The sequence below is a fragment of the Balaenoptera ricei genome, chromosome 1 (genome assembly GCF_028023285.1).
Source record: "Balaenoptera ricei isolate mBalRic1 chromosome 1, mBalRic1.hap2, whole genome shotgun sequence".
Lineage (NCBI taxonomy): Eukaryota > Metazoa > Chordata > Mammalia > Artiodactyla > Balaenopteridae > Balaenoptera > Balaenoptera ricei.
This window is the reverse complement of record NC_082639.1, coordinates 17,226,240-17,239,594: the sequence shown is the minus strand read 5'-3', so window position 1 is coordinate 17,239,594 and position 13,355 is coordinate 17,226,240. Positions and strand designations below refer to the sequence as shown.

The following is a 13,355-nucleotide window of genomic DNA, read 5'->3' as shown; positions in this document are numbered from 1 at the left end:
TTGCTGTCCCTAGCACATCCTAAGCATGCTCCCACCTCAGGGCCTTTGCACTGGCTGTGCCCTCAGCCTGGGACATCCTTCCCCCGGATAGTCACATGTCTCCTGCCTCTCGTCCCTCAGGTCTCTCTCAAATATCCTATCAGGGAGGCCCTCCCTGACCAGCCATCTAAAACAACCCTCCCAGCCTCACAGGCCCTTTTCCCTCACCCTGTTTAACCTTTTCCCTTGCACTTGTTACCACATGGCATGTTACTAATTTGATTATTTGTTTAATGTCTGTCTCATCCCAGGAGGGTATGCACTCCTGTGAGATCAGGAATCTCTTCTGTTTTATTCATTTTCCATTCACCCTCGGAGCCTAGAACGGTGCCTGGCACATGGTAGACCCTCAATAAATATTTTTGGAAGGAAGGAAAGAAGGAAGGAAGGAAGGGAAGAAGGAAGGAAGGAAGGAAGGAGGGAGGGAGGGAGGGAGGGAGGGAGGCTAACACAGTGTTGGAGTAGAGGATTAGGAGAGTAGGGTGGGGAGAGGAAGGGAAAGAGGAGGAAAGGGACGTGCGTAGGAACAGTCATGAAGTAGAGATGGACGTTTCAGACCACATACACACACACACACACACACACACACACACACACACACACGTGCGTTGAAGCCCAATGTCACACACACAGATATGCTCACACAAAACATGCACATACCCCCTTGCACACATGCCCACCCCCACAAAGCCCCTCGCTAGCCCTCTGTTCTGGCCCTGGACACCCCCTCCACACCGCTTCCCGGGTGGCAGGGAGAGGAGCTTTTCCAGGTGACCTCACTGAACGGGGAGGGAAACTCCACCAGCTCTTTTTCAAAGCTGATTTGGCTCCAGTCTCCCTTGTAATCTGCTCCCGGATCAGTGCTCACAGGGGCGCTGGCCCCAGCCGGAGGTCAGGACCTCTCACCTTCTCCCAGGAAGTCTCACTGAGTGCCCATCAGCACGCCCTCTACTCAGCTGCGGCTCTTCCCCTGACCAGTATAACCTGCTGAGCTGAATTCTTACAGAGCATTTTCAAACAATTCCAGTTATTCGGGGGGAAGGGTGATACTGTGACTCTCAAGAGGGGCAGAGGGGATCCCCTTCAGGGTAGGGCAGCCTCTACGTTGCTTAGTTTGCCACGGAGAGTCTGGCCCCGCCACCTCCCGCCTCAGTTCTCTGAAAACACCACAGATTCTCAAACCTCCAGGTCTTTGAACCTGCAGTGCCTCCAGGGCCCTCTCCTCACTTCCCCAACTAGTGAACTCCTCCACATCCTTCAAGGCCTCAGTCAGATGTCCCCAACGCCTCCTGGTGGGGGCTCCCATCACCCTCTGCTGGAACTCATCTTTCTATTATCCTTGTCTGCTTAGGTGTCTGCCTCCCCAGCTGGCTGGAGGTCTTCGAGGGCAGAAAGCACAATGATACATCCATACCCACTGCAGACCCCAGCACAGGGCCTGGCACAGGGCCTGGCACAGAGCCCAGGCCCAGGAAATGTGCTTGTAGATGTGCGAAAGGGACGGGGAAGGCGTGCAGAGGCCTGGGCCAGGTGCCATAAGTCGTGGGTCACGTACTACCTTGCTTGTGACCTTGAGCCAGTCCCCCACCATCTCTGGTCGGCCATTCCTAAGAGCCTGGGCTCACTGCAGCCCGTGATGGGCTGTGAGACCCTGATTCCAAAGGGAGAGGGTGGTGCCTTGAAGGAGCTATCATGGTCAGGTGTGAGCCAGGTGCTGCCTGCAAGGTTGAGGCAGTGGCCAGACAGAAGCAGAAGGGAGAAAGTGAGGGCTGGTGTATCACACATCTTTACTCTGTCACCAGTATCATTGTCACTAGCACCATCTAAGACCATCGTCACTATCTCCAAGACCGCCATCCTCACAAACTCTGCTGTCCCCCCCAGTACTGCTCCAGCACCACCAGAACCATCATGGTCATCTACACTCCTATCCTCCCATCACCCACAGAACTTTTACATCATAATTTCTGCACGCATGTTCACGCACACACACACACACACACACACACAGGATTGTGTTCTCCTCCCAAGCGGAACCGTATCTCGTTCCTCTCTGGACCCTATGGCCCAGCAGAGAACCTGGCACATTCTAGAAGCTCCAGGTTGTGGTCTGAAGGAAGGAAGGGCTCGGTGGCTGATGGTGTGGCCCCGTGGTTTGGTCCCACTTACTCCAGCTGGCGTAGCCAACAGAGAAAGCTGCAACAGGATGGGCTCAAGGTCTAGGATGAGCCCAGTGACCTTCCTGTGTCACTGTCCCCTGCCCTGGCTGCTCAGGACCAACAGGGCCACCATGTGAATGATTTCTCTCTGAGTCCCCACTTTGTTCTACGGCAGCTGTGCTGAACCTCCGTCCTGCGTTCTCAGGACTCACAGAGCGTGTCAAAAAGCCCATGTCACGGTGAGAACTCAGAGAGTGAAGCCCCCTCGTTCTCTGGAACTGAAGCCTCAGTTTTCCTGTCTGTAAAATGGGGATCATGTTCCTGCCTTTCAGGGCTGTTGGAAGAATGAAGTGAGCGACAGCAGGGGAGACAGCCAGTCCAGGGCCTGGCATTCAGCAGGAGGCGGCCCCTCAAGCTGTCAGCCCTTCACCCCCAGCCCTGCATGGCTGCTGGAGTTGGGATGGGTGTTGGTGTTTCTCCAGGGTTAGGGCTCCAGAGGGCCGGGCACTAAACCTTAAACTGCATTACCCTGGACCTAGACACGTTCTCTCTATTATCCCATCGGCCCCTCACACCAGCCCTATGAGCAAGAGTCTGTGTCCCCGTTTTACAGATAAGCGTATGGGAACTCATTCAAGGTTACCCAGCCAAGAGCAAAGACCCCACGACAATTGGCTCCCACGGCCCCCTCAGCAGGGCAGGGGCTCAAAGGGGTGCCGTGAAGCCCTGAGCACCAGGTCAGACTGGGGGCCTGGACCCAATGCCACCACCCTCCTGGTCAGCAGGGGACCAGAACCCAAAAGTATCCAGCTTGGATGCCTCCTAGGAAAGGGGTCTGCACAGTGCCTTGATTCTGTGGGCCTGAGCTGCCTCGGGAATTCTTTCCATCATTTAGCCTCAGTCAGGACTCAGGCAGCTCTGTGGTTCTGGGGGTCATCCCTGCTGTGCCCCACCACCACACTCATCTGGGAGACAGGAGGTTGGTGACCCAAACCAGGCCCCGCCCCCTGGACCACTTCCTCTAGGCGATTAAAGGGGCTGGGTCTCCCGCACGCCTGCCTATCCCACCATCAGTGCAGGAGCAGCTTCCTGTTTGCAGGGATGGGCGCCCGCTGCTATGGCGACAGCAGGAGGTGGCCCTCCAGGTGACTGATACCAGGCCCAGTTCCTCCCTATCACTGCAGCCGCTTCTCCAGCAGCTGGGCTGGCAGAACCATCTGGTCTGCGATCAAAGGGGCCTGGGCAGAGCACCCCTTATCTCTCCCAGGCCCGGGAACTTTCCAGACTCGGGGCACCGGGAGCCCAGTGGGGCAGGAGGGGCAGGCCAGAGGGCGTGAGAACAGACACTCCCTGGGAGTGGCGGGAGGGACTTGAAACTTGCCAGGAACGAGGCCTGAGACTGGAGACAGGCAGGAGGGGGACAGTGGTTCGTCCTTATGGTTCCCTAACCCCACTTGTCCCTCCTCCTGCCTGGGCCCAGGCAGCTGTGTGACCCGGGGCACAGCACTCCACTTCTCTGGGCCTTGGTCTGCTCTGCCGCCAAGTGGGAATCAAAGCAATGGTGGTGAAGACCCAAACGCACAAGGCCCATAGCATGCTTGTGGGTACTCAGTTGTAATAATCAAGATGTTATTTACCGTTTATGAAGGACAAGCCCTCAAAGTGCATTATTCTCATTTAATTCACATGACAACCTGAGATCTGGGCCCACTATTAACCACATATTACAGAAGAAAACACTGATGTTCAGAGAGGTGAGGACACTGCCCCAAATAGCACAGCTTGTAAGTGGCCAGTGGATGCTAGCTGCTAATACTGCTATTTTCCTCCTGTTACATTTTGCCTAAGTTCACAACAGCCCTGCCCAGTCCCTGGCTCCATCCTCTCCCCCACAGTCCATCCTGCCGCCACCAGCACGATCTTTATCCATTGGTTCATTTTTTTATTCACCTAATAAGTATTATGAATAACAATTATTAGTGACTAATATTTATCAGCCCTTGATTATAGCTAGCAAGTGCCCAAGCCCTGAGCCAAGTGCTCTGTCATCTTTGTGACAGCCCTGTGAGGCCAGACCGTAATAGGAATGAGGAAACGGAGGCCAAGAGAGGGGCAGGCACATGCACACGGCAAACACACACACGGTACACTCCAACCCAAAGGGACTGAACTTCCACCTCTGGAACGTACTTCCCTCTGTCTCACCTCTTGATCTTTGCCGCGCCGTTCTCCCCACCTAAAATAACCCATCCTTTTGCAGCCTGCATCTAGGCTGGAACGTGGGCTCCAGGAGGACAAGGACGATGTCTTAGCTGATGACTTCCTAGCACAGAACCCAAACAGAGGAGGCTTTGCATACAGAAACAATCCAGGACTTGATTAATAAAGGAATAATTGCTCAGAATATTATTCATAGCAACTTGACAGGGCCTAAAAGACAATAACCAAGCCCCTATGATTTTCCAGACTCTCTCCAGGTAAAACAATCTCCATTCCTATAGCATGTCCTTGTTAGAACTCTTAGAACCTTGAGCTTCTAATAGAGGTATAAATAAATCAGTGAATAAGTGACTGGATGAATTCTTAAGTGAGCATGTTGGTGAGAAAACAAGTCAGTGAGCTAGAACACGAATCAGAGATTTATTGAAACAATGCAGTAAATGGGTGAATAGACAGATGAGTGAGCGATGGATGGGAAGGAAGGAGGGAAGAGGAAATGAAAGAACAAACCAGTCAGGTGGAGGGGCACCTCCAGCAGGGTCAAGTGCACAAGAGCAGGTCAGTGGTCTCTAGTCCACAAGCCCAACCCGTACCCACAGGACCCAGAACGATAGGCTCTGCAGAGTTGGCAAACTACAGCTCACAGGCCGCATGTGACCCTTGGCCTGTGTTTGTAAGTAAAGTTTTATTGGCACAGCTACATGCATGCATTTATGTGTGCTACAGCAGCAGAGTTGACTAGCTGGAACGGAGACCACGTGACCTGCAAGGTCTAAAATATTTTCTACGTGGTCCTTTATAGGAGAAGTTTGCCCGGCTCTGTAGGAGAGCCCCCTGCTGAGGGACCTGAACTGGCATCCTGCCGGGGACCCTCCCAATGCTGACTGGAATTCTCTGGCCTTCAGAGGGTCCTCAGGACCCCACTTGCATACCTCTGGGCCCGGACACTCCCTACCTCTCCAGGAAGCCCCTCCTGCCCTTGGGTAGCTCGGGCCTTCGAGAACTCTTCCTTCTGCTGAGGGGAAATGTTCTGTCGCCTTCTCGTCCCCACCCTCCTCCCGACCTCCCGCCTTGACCACGGGTGTTTACCCTGACCTCTGCCCTGCGTCTCGTTCTCCACCAGCCAGGACAGCTCAGGCGCGGCTGGATCCCTTTCTCAACCAGGGAGGCAAGTGAGTCACCGAGTCCGGAGAGGGGACATCTGCTGGGTTCCGGCCCTCAGATAATCTCACTAAGTCTGAGAGGGAGGCCCAAGCCACCCCTGCTGCTTCTTGTTTGCACTTGGGCCTGGCGTGGAAGCCGGCAGCTTGAGAGGAGAGTCACTCGCCTAGAATTGTGGGGTGTTTGGACCCCGAGTGTTTATTTCAAGTTTGGTTTGTCTTCAGTTCCTGGAATGATTTCCCAGAAGAGCTGGAGAAATCTGGCCACGACTGGGCCTGTGCACCCGGAGGCAGAGCTGTTCTCATTTGACCCCACGCAGATTCCTGTACCCATTTTACAGAAGAACACACACAGGTTGTCCAGTTACCAGTCCAGGATGCCTGCTCTCCTGTTGCCTCTCTCTTTCTGGAAGCTTCTGGAATGACTGGAGAACCACACAAGCTTCAATGGGTTGCTTGGGACCTACTTCCCACTGTGTTCCACTGGTGCCTTAGGCCCATTTCACAGATGGGAAGACTGACACACCTCTGATGTGCTGGGACCCAGGACTCATATTTCAGTGAGCAAGTAGTCCATCAGTGGACAGAGGACCAGGGGAGAGAGACAAGCTGGGGGTTCTGGAGCAGGAGACCTGAGTTCCTGAGCCCAGGGGGAAGAAAGAAAGGCAGGCCAGGAAGGAAACAACCTGGGCACAGGTATGGAGTCTAGAAGGCTCCTTCCCCACAGATTCTAAGTGGCTTTTTTTTTTTCCTCTGTTCAATGTGCCCATTGCCCCTGGGACTATAACTGGATGGGAAAGGCCCACAGACGTGGGGCAGGAGAGGAGGGGGTGAGAGAGAAATAAAGGAGGAAAGCACAGCAGCTGTGAACACGGGCTCTGGGATCAGACTGCCTGGGTGCAGGCCTGGCACTGTCACCTTTTAGCAGAGCCCCACTTACTCATCCGTCCAGTGGGGCCCATAACGCTGAGCTCACGGCTTGTGGAGGGTGAAATGAGGTAATGCGTGTCAAACGCCGGGCCCGGGGTCTGGCACGAGCCAGGTCTGGCTCCTGGTTTCCTTCCACACGGATGCAGCGTGCTTCTTATCACTCGCTTTGGGAGTCTAGAGCTTATCCTGAGCCCCGGAGTGAGGTTACGTCTAATCATTGTTGGTGTGGGCCCCCCACCATCACCAGTCCAGCCCGGCGAGGTCGAAGAGGGCGCCACGCCACCATGGGAGCATACCTGGCCTGCCTCAGCCCCCGTGGCGTCACCTGCGCACATTAATGAAAACTTCACAGCGCGGAGCAGAGCCGGGCCAGACCAGGAAATTGCAAAGTCTCGGACGCCTTACCTCAGCGCCACTGCACACTCTCTGCTTTTATAGCTCCACGTGTAATAACATAAAAGCATAATTTATTAAAGTATCACTTTAAGTGGGGATGGCAGGAGGGGGTCCATGCCCTGGGGGCCGTGAGTGCCATACTGACCGGAGATGCCAAGGGAGGGACAAGACAGTCCCAGGGCTCACCGGCCTGCCGGTCACAGCCCAGGGTGCAGCGGCTGGAGCGCCAGGGAAGTGCCCAGGACTGGTGGGAAGCTACCACACAGAGACAGCGTAGCCTGGAGAGGAGAGCTGAGCTGCACAGATTTGAATTCTGGCCGCGTGAACTTGGACAGGTCAGTTCCTCTCTCTGAGCAGCAGTTTCCTTGTCTGTGAATGGGAGGAATTGCTGAGGGGTCCCCAGTCCTTCATTAGAGGTTCTCCCACTAAGCCGATTCCTCCCAGAGTGAAAGAGACTTCCAGGCACTGAGCTATACCAGGAAATGGCCCTGGGATTGCCTCATTAAACATGGAGGGGTATTTACACTGGGAGAAACAAATATTTATCTCTGGACCAGGAAGGAGGAAGGTCTTTGGAACCCCAGTCTAGTATCTGGCTCAGCCCTGCTTGGAGGGGAGGGACCAGGCCGGAAGGGGGGTGGAGGGAGAGCGCAGGGGCAAGGCTGGGAGTCAGGCAAGCCTGGGTTCAAATCCCAGCTCTGCCATCACCCAGCACTGTGACCCTGAGCCCAGGTCCTCATGCCTCTGTGTCCTCTCAGGAAACATGGTGCTAAGAACATTGCAACCTCTCGGGGTGGATGGAGGTTTCAATGAGATGATGCGCGCCTGAGATACAGGGTAGGTGTTCAGTTATTACTGACTCTATGCCGGGCACTGTCCAATCTCTCTAGACCCTGCAGGGAAGAAGGAAAACAAGCAGCAGGTATTTTTATTGGGAAAAATGGGGTGGGGGAGAAAGGTCTCACATGGTGACCTGTAACACTCTAAGAAGCTGGCAGCACCAGGGGGACAGGGCCATTTAGCACACGATCTGCACGGAGTTTTTTAAAACCAGTAAATATGCACCAAATGACACAGCCTGGCTTTCGTTGGCCCACCTACCCAAGGGGAATAACAGATGGGCTGACTCACAAGGGCCATATGTAAACTTTCAGAACCTAAATTCAAGAGCTTTAGTTTGACCAAAGCATTGTGTGGTGTTTCCCCCATGGGATCTGCTTGCTGAAATGGGAGGATTCCTGGATCCCGCTGGTTCTCTCCACCTGCACTACTACCATCCTGGTCCAGGCCATCATCCTCTCCTGCCTGGACTATTTTGGACTATCCTGGCTGGTCCCCCTGCCTCTGTCCTTAACCCCTGCAGTCTTTTCACAGCAGCCAGTGTGTTCTTGCCCCTTGAAAGTGGTTGGAGGCAGCTGGGGTTCGCTAAGAGGGAACCCATGAAAACTGAACTAGGAGAAATGGACACAAAGCAGGAGACACGCTCAGACGTGAGAACTTTCTGACTACAGAAAAGAAGCATCTTCAAAGCAGCCCTGGGAGAAGCTGCACAAGCTTCCAGTCTTGCTGTCGGGGGAGGGGCTGGGATGGGTATTTAGCCTCTCAGTGGGGCCGAGGCACAGGGTGGGTCCAGAAGATCCCAGAGAGTAGCGAACACCAGAATGTGGGCAAGCTGACAGTGTGACCAGACCAGACTGGTGGGACAGGAGCAAAGGCCTCCCTGAAGCTCCCGGGGTGAGCAGCTGACCTCCTGTCAGATCTTATTTATTTAACGTTGAGGTTGTTGAGTTTGGTGTTTGTTGAAATGACTCTGGGGCTCTCCTCCCACGAGCTCCAGGCCCCACTGAGAACTTGAAAGTGACATTCCTCAGCCCAGCTAAGAGGAGGGCAGCAGCCCAAGACAGAAGAGAAAGTGAAGGGAAGGGCAGCTGGGGAGACATCAGGGTCCCCGCAGGAAAGAGACTCATGCCTTAGGGATAACAGAAAACGGACTTTCAGAGTAGTGGGTGGGGTTCAGGGAAACCAACAGAGGGATGCTGCCGCACCCAGGGACTGGCAACAGTGGGGAGCCATTACCACCCCCTCCCAAAGGGCAAAGGGAGGGAGCGGTTACTGGAACCCAGACAGAGGGCTACAGAGAGAGCCACAGAGGAACGCGGCCAGCCCAGCGCGACTCAGCAGAGTGGAGCCAGCTCCTGCCCCTACCCTCCCATTGGCTGGACGCAACCAGAAGCCGGAGAGCCGGGAGCCAGGGGAGAGGGTCAGTGGGGGACGGGGGGCGCCTCTCAGACCCTAGGGCTTCTCCTTCTGTAGGGTAGAACTTGAGCACGGCCTACCATGGGTGTGAAATCTCTATTTAGCCTTGGCTCAAAATTCAGGCCTCGCCAAGACCCCTGGCCGCATGTAGCTCTGTCCCCCAGGGGAATAAGTAAAGGTCTCCAAGCGTTTCCCTCGCAGCAGATAAAAAGCACAGGAGGGAAGAAGACCCTTCCCTCCTGTTCCTCCTGTAAGAGCCAGCTCCGATACCAGCACTATTTGTGGATAATAACAGCTATTTACTCACAACAAGTATGTGCCGGGACCAAGCTTAATGGTTCAGATCACCTGAAGTCAGTTCCGGCTTTGCCCTTCCAAACTGTGTGAGTTCAGGCAAGTCACCTCCCCTCCCGAGCCTCCATTTCTTTATGTGAAATCGCCCCCTCCCTCGGGAGCAGATGTGAGGATTAAAGAAGGCCCTACACAGTGATCTCAGGTTGGAAGTATAGGAAGGCTCAGGACAGGTTGACTCTTGTTGTCACACTCACCTTCCTCACAGGGAAGAAACCCAGGCTCAGAGAGGGGCCATGACACCCAGGGCACACCGGATAAGAGACCAAGCAGGGATCCCAGCTTTGGTCTTACCCCAAAGCTAGCCTTCTGCAGGAAGCCTTCCTAGGTTGCACAGGTGAGAAGAAATTGTTCCATCTTAGATGTGATTCCTACAATTAGAAGAATAGCCATCACACATGGAGTCTCACTAGGCTGGGCACCCCAGCTTGAGTTCATTTCGTCTTCATAACCACCCTCTAAGGTCATCCCCATTGACCTTATTGGATATGATACTTATATCCAATAAGTATCTGGGGCCATTGAGGAGGAATCTGGGGCCCAGAGAGGTTAAGTATCATACCCACGTGGATCAGCATTTGAACTCAGACACCAGCCTGGCTCTCCAGAGCCTTTGTACTTGACCTCAGCCCAGCCCTGTCTCCCTTTCAGGTCTGCTCTGAGGTGCCCATCTCCCCACTACACAGGAAGAAAGCTATCTAAGGTCATGCCCAGCTGACCATCACCTCTCTTCCTCCAAGGTCAAGTGCAGGGCCTCTTCTGGATATGGTTGGGTTAAGATCTGTTAGTTAGGGGAAAGCTGATGGGGAAGAGGAGGGAGTGGTGAGAAAGGCCAGAGCTGGGGGTCGCCTCTACCTGGCAACCCTGTCTCCCCACCCCATCAGACCCACTACTCCTGCCCAGATGGGGCACAAGCCTCCCTGGTGGTCAACCCCACCACCACCTCACAGATGCCAGGTTCTCCTTCTGAAACACAAATCTGCACCTGCCCCACGCAACCAGCCCCAAACCTTCTAACTCTTGCCCGCCCCTCAGGAGCACACCACGCTCCCTAGCCTGGCACCGTGGACCCCACGATGTGGCCCCATCACTTCTCATTGCTGTCCCCCCACCCCACCCCCCGAAACACCCCCCCCCTTCCCAGGATGCCCTCTCATATTCCGCTACTTTTCTAGAAGCACCTCCAGATCAGAGGTGGTTCTATCCATCCAACCACCCTCCACCCCTTCACCTGACTCAATGCCTGACCAATAGCAAGCGCTCAACAATTCTTAACTGAATGGGAACCACTGGCCTGGGAGATCTGAGTTCTGGTCCCAACCTGGCCCAACTAATTTGATCAGACACCTCCCTTCCCTACCTCCGAGCCTCAGTCTCTCTATTCGTACAAGGAATGCTATGAACAGCATACTCTTTTGGGGGCCTGGACACTGTTTAACTCTCTCTCACACACACACGCACACACACACGCACACGCACACAGAGAAGGCTCGTGCCAGCCTCTCCCCAGGACACTGAGCTTCTCCGTGGATTGAATTACCAACATTTCATCGGCGGAGGAAGGGAGGCGGGGCAGGGAAGGAGCTGTGAATTCCGCACACCAAGTCTGTCCCCGCAAGGCCTGGACTGAATGCCACCGCATGTCTGTGCCCATCTGCCTCTGGGGTGGGGGATGGGATGGGGGTGGAGGTACAGGCAGGGAGGGGGTCCCCAAAACCAGAATGCCAAAGAAAAGACACCCAAGGAATCTCACACAGACTCACATACAACTCTGTCCTCTCAGACACTACTTACTGCACACTCATGCATTCACACCTATGTACACACACATGCTTAAACACACATTTGTGTGTCCTGCACACACATTTACACACACGTGTGATGCTCTCTTTTATTCAGCCAACAAACATTCATGGAGCCAGTCTGCTATGAAAGCCTCGCTCTCCATGTCTCACTCTTTTGGTCACATCCTTACACACACACACACACACACACACACACACACACACCGGTCACCCACACAACCCAAGGCTTACACTGCAGCCTTCTTCCAAGGCCCTGAAAGGGCCTAGCAATGTGTTCACTCACATGATGGTCAAAGCCAAGAACAGTAGGGAAATCAGCAGTACAGCAGTGGGCCAGGAAGTTAGTAACACAATTATTATAACATTTTTCTGGATTTCGTAATATTTGTGGTATTTGTCAGTTTTAAAAACTGTGTCATTTGTTGCGGTTGCTTTTCTCATTTTAAAGACTCTTTGGTATTGGTCATTTTGTATTCTGTTTCATAAAGAAGGTCCCCAAAATTGAATTCACTTTTTAGTTCACCAAGCCTGAAACTGCCCCTGCAAACACCCAGAGGTTCCACCAGACAATCACACTCACCCTCTCTCACACTCATGCTGTTGCACGTCCTTCCACATCCCCACCAATTCCTATGAGTCAAAGACAGTGACAGACACACCAGAGACACACAATCTCTCACACTCTCCCTCCCGTGCTCACTTCAGACAGGCAGGCAAGCTGGGCACCTCCAGCCCCCGGCCTCAGGGCAGACCCTGTCACTCCATCACTCCCAGGCTGCTGCCCTTCTGACTGCAGGCACCTGGCCCTCCCTGGCCCACCCCCAAAACCACACGACGACTCCCCAGGATGCCAGCCACTCACGCCCCCCAACTCCAACCTCTGAACTGGACCAGGCACACACCCCGATTCTGCCCCACAGTGAGCCTCCGGGATGCTACACACCCCAATACCACCTCAGCAAGAAACCGCCAAAACCCATGGAACGTTCTAGAATTTCCTTGACGATCTCCTCATTGCCCAAAGGCGGCTGGCTTCGATAAGACGACGTGAGAGTTGGAATTATATACAGCACTCAGATTATATCCTGGGTTCAAATCCTGACTCTAATGCCTGTTCCATGCTCACAGGCAAGTGAGTAAACATCCCAGAACCTCAGTTTCCCCATCTGTAAAGTGGGCGTAATGATCCTACCTCATAGACGTGTTGTGAGGATTAACTGAGCCGACACAAGCACGGCACAGAGAGAACCCAGAGCCTGGTAGTGGTCATTCTATTTTCCTCTCCATGACTGCAGGAAGGCGGGGCGGTTACCCTGTCCCCTCTGGACTGGCCCCTCCTCCAGCCCTCGGCCCTGTCCAGCCCCCCTTCCCTGTTGCCTCCGCAACATCACCCTCTCGGCCTCGGCCACCCGAGTGTTGGGATCACCAGCGCACCTGCTTCCAAGGGCTCTAATTTCCTGTAAGTGTAAGAATTCAGGTCAGACACGGCCCAAGGCCTGCAGCCCCCCTCCCGGCGGAAACCCATAAATAACCCGGCTCAGGCTGCCTGGCCCGGGCACGAGACTTTCTCTCCTCACTCAGCATGACACTGGGCCTCAGCACAGCCCTGCGAGGCAGGTATGGCAATTTCCGTGTACACAGGGGAAAACTGAGGCTGTAGAGTGGAATCTGAGTTTGAGACCCTGACCTAGGCTCTAGAAAGAACCTCCTTTAAGATATGCCCTTCCTATCCCTCCCCCTCCCCCAAATGAATGTCCTTCCATCAGTCTCCCCCTGACACCCCGGCCAATGACTTACGCCTGAAATCCATCCATTAGCGCAAACTTTTCCTACAAAGGGCCAGATAGAAAATATTTTAGGAGTTGAGGTCCAGACAGCGTCGCAGCTACTCAACTCTGTCGATGCCGCCACAGACAAGGTGTAAATGAATGGACATGGGTGTGTGCCAGTGACACGTTTTTACAAACACAGGTGCCAGGCCTGGTTGGCCACAGTTTGCCCACCCCTGCATTGGTGCACAGGTCCCACCACCACACAGC

General features: G+C 54.2%; 1 long non-coding RNA gene across 2 annotated transcripts in view; it reads right to left on the bottom strand.

Annotated features, from left to right (window-relative positions):
* The window catches only part of LOC132360635 (uncharacterized), a 38,577-nt gene extending 25,980 nt beyond the window's left edge, over positions 1 to 12,597 (bottom strand). For both annotated transcript variants that reach the window (XR_009501140.1, XR_009501135.1), the window contains exon 1: positions 12,509 to 12,597. This is a non-coding gene — a long non-coding RNA (uncharacterized LOC132360635). The remainder of the gene's footprint in view (positions 1 to 12,508) is intronic.
* Positions 12,598 to 13,355: the final 758 nt, after the last annotated feature.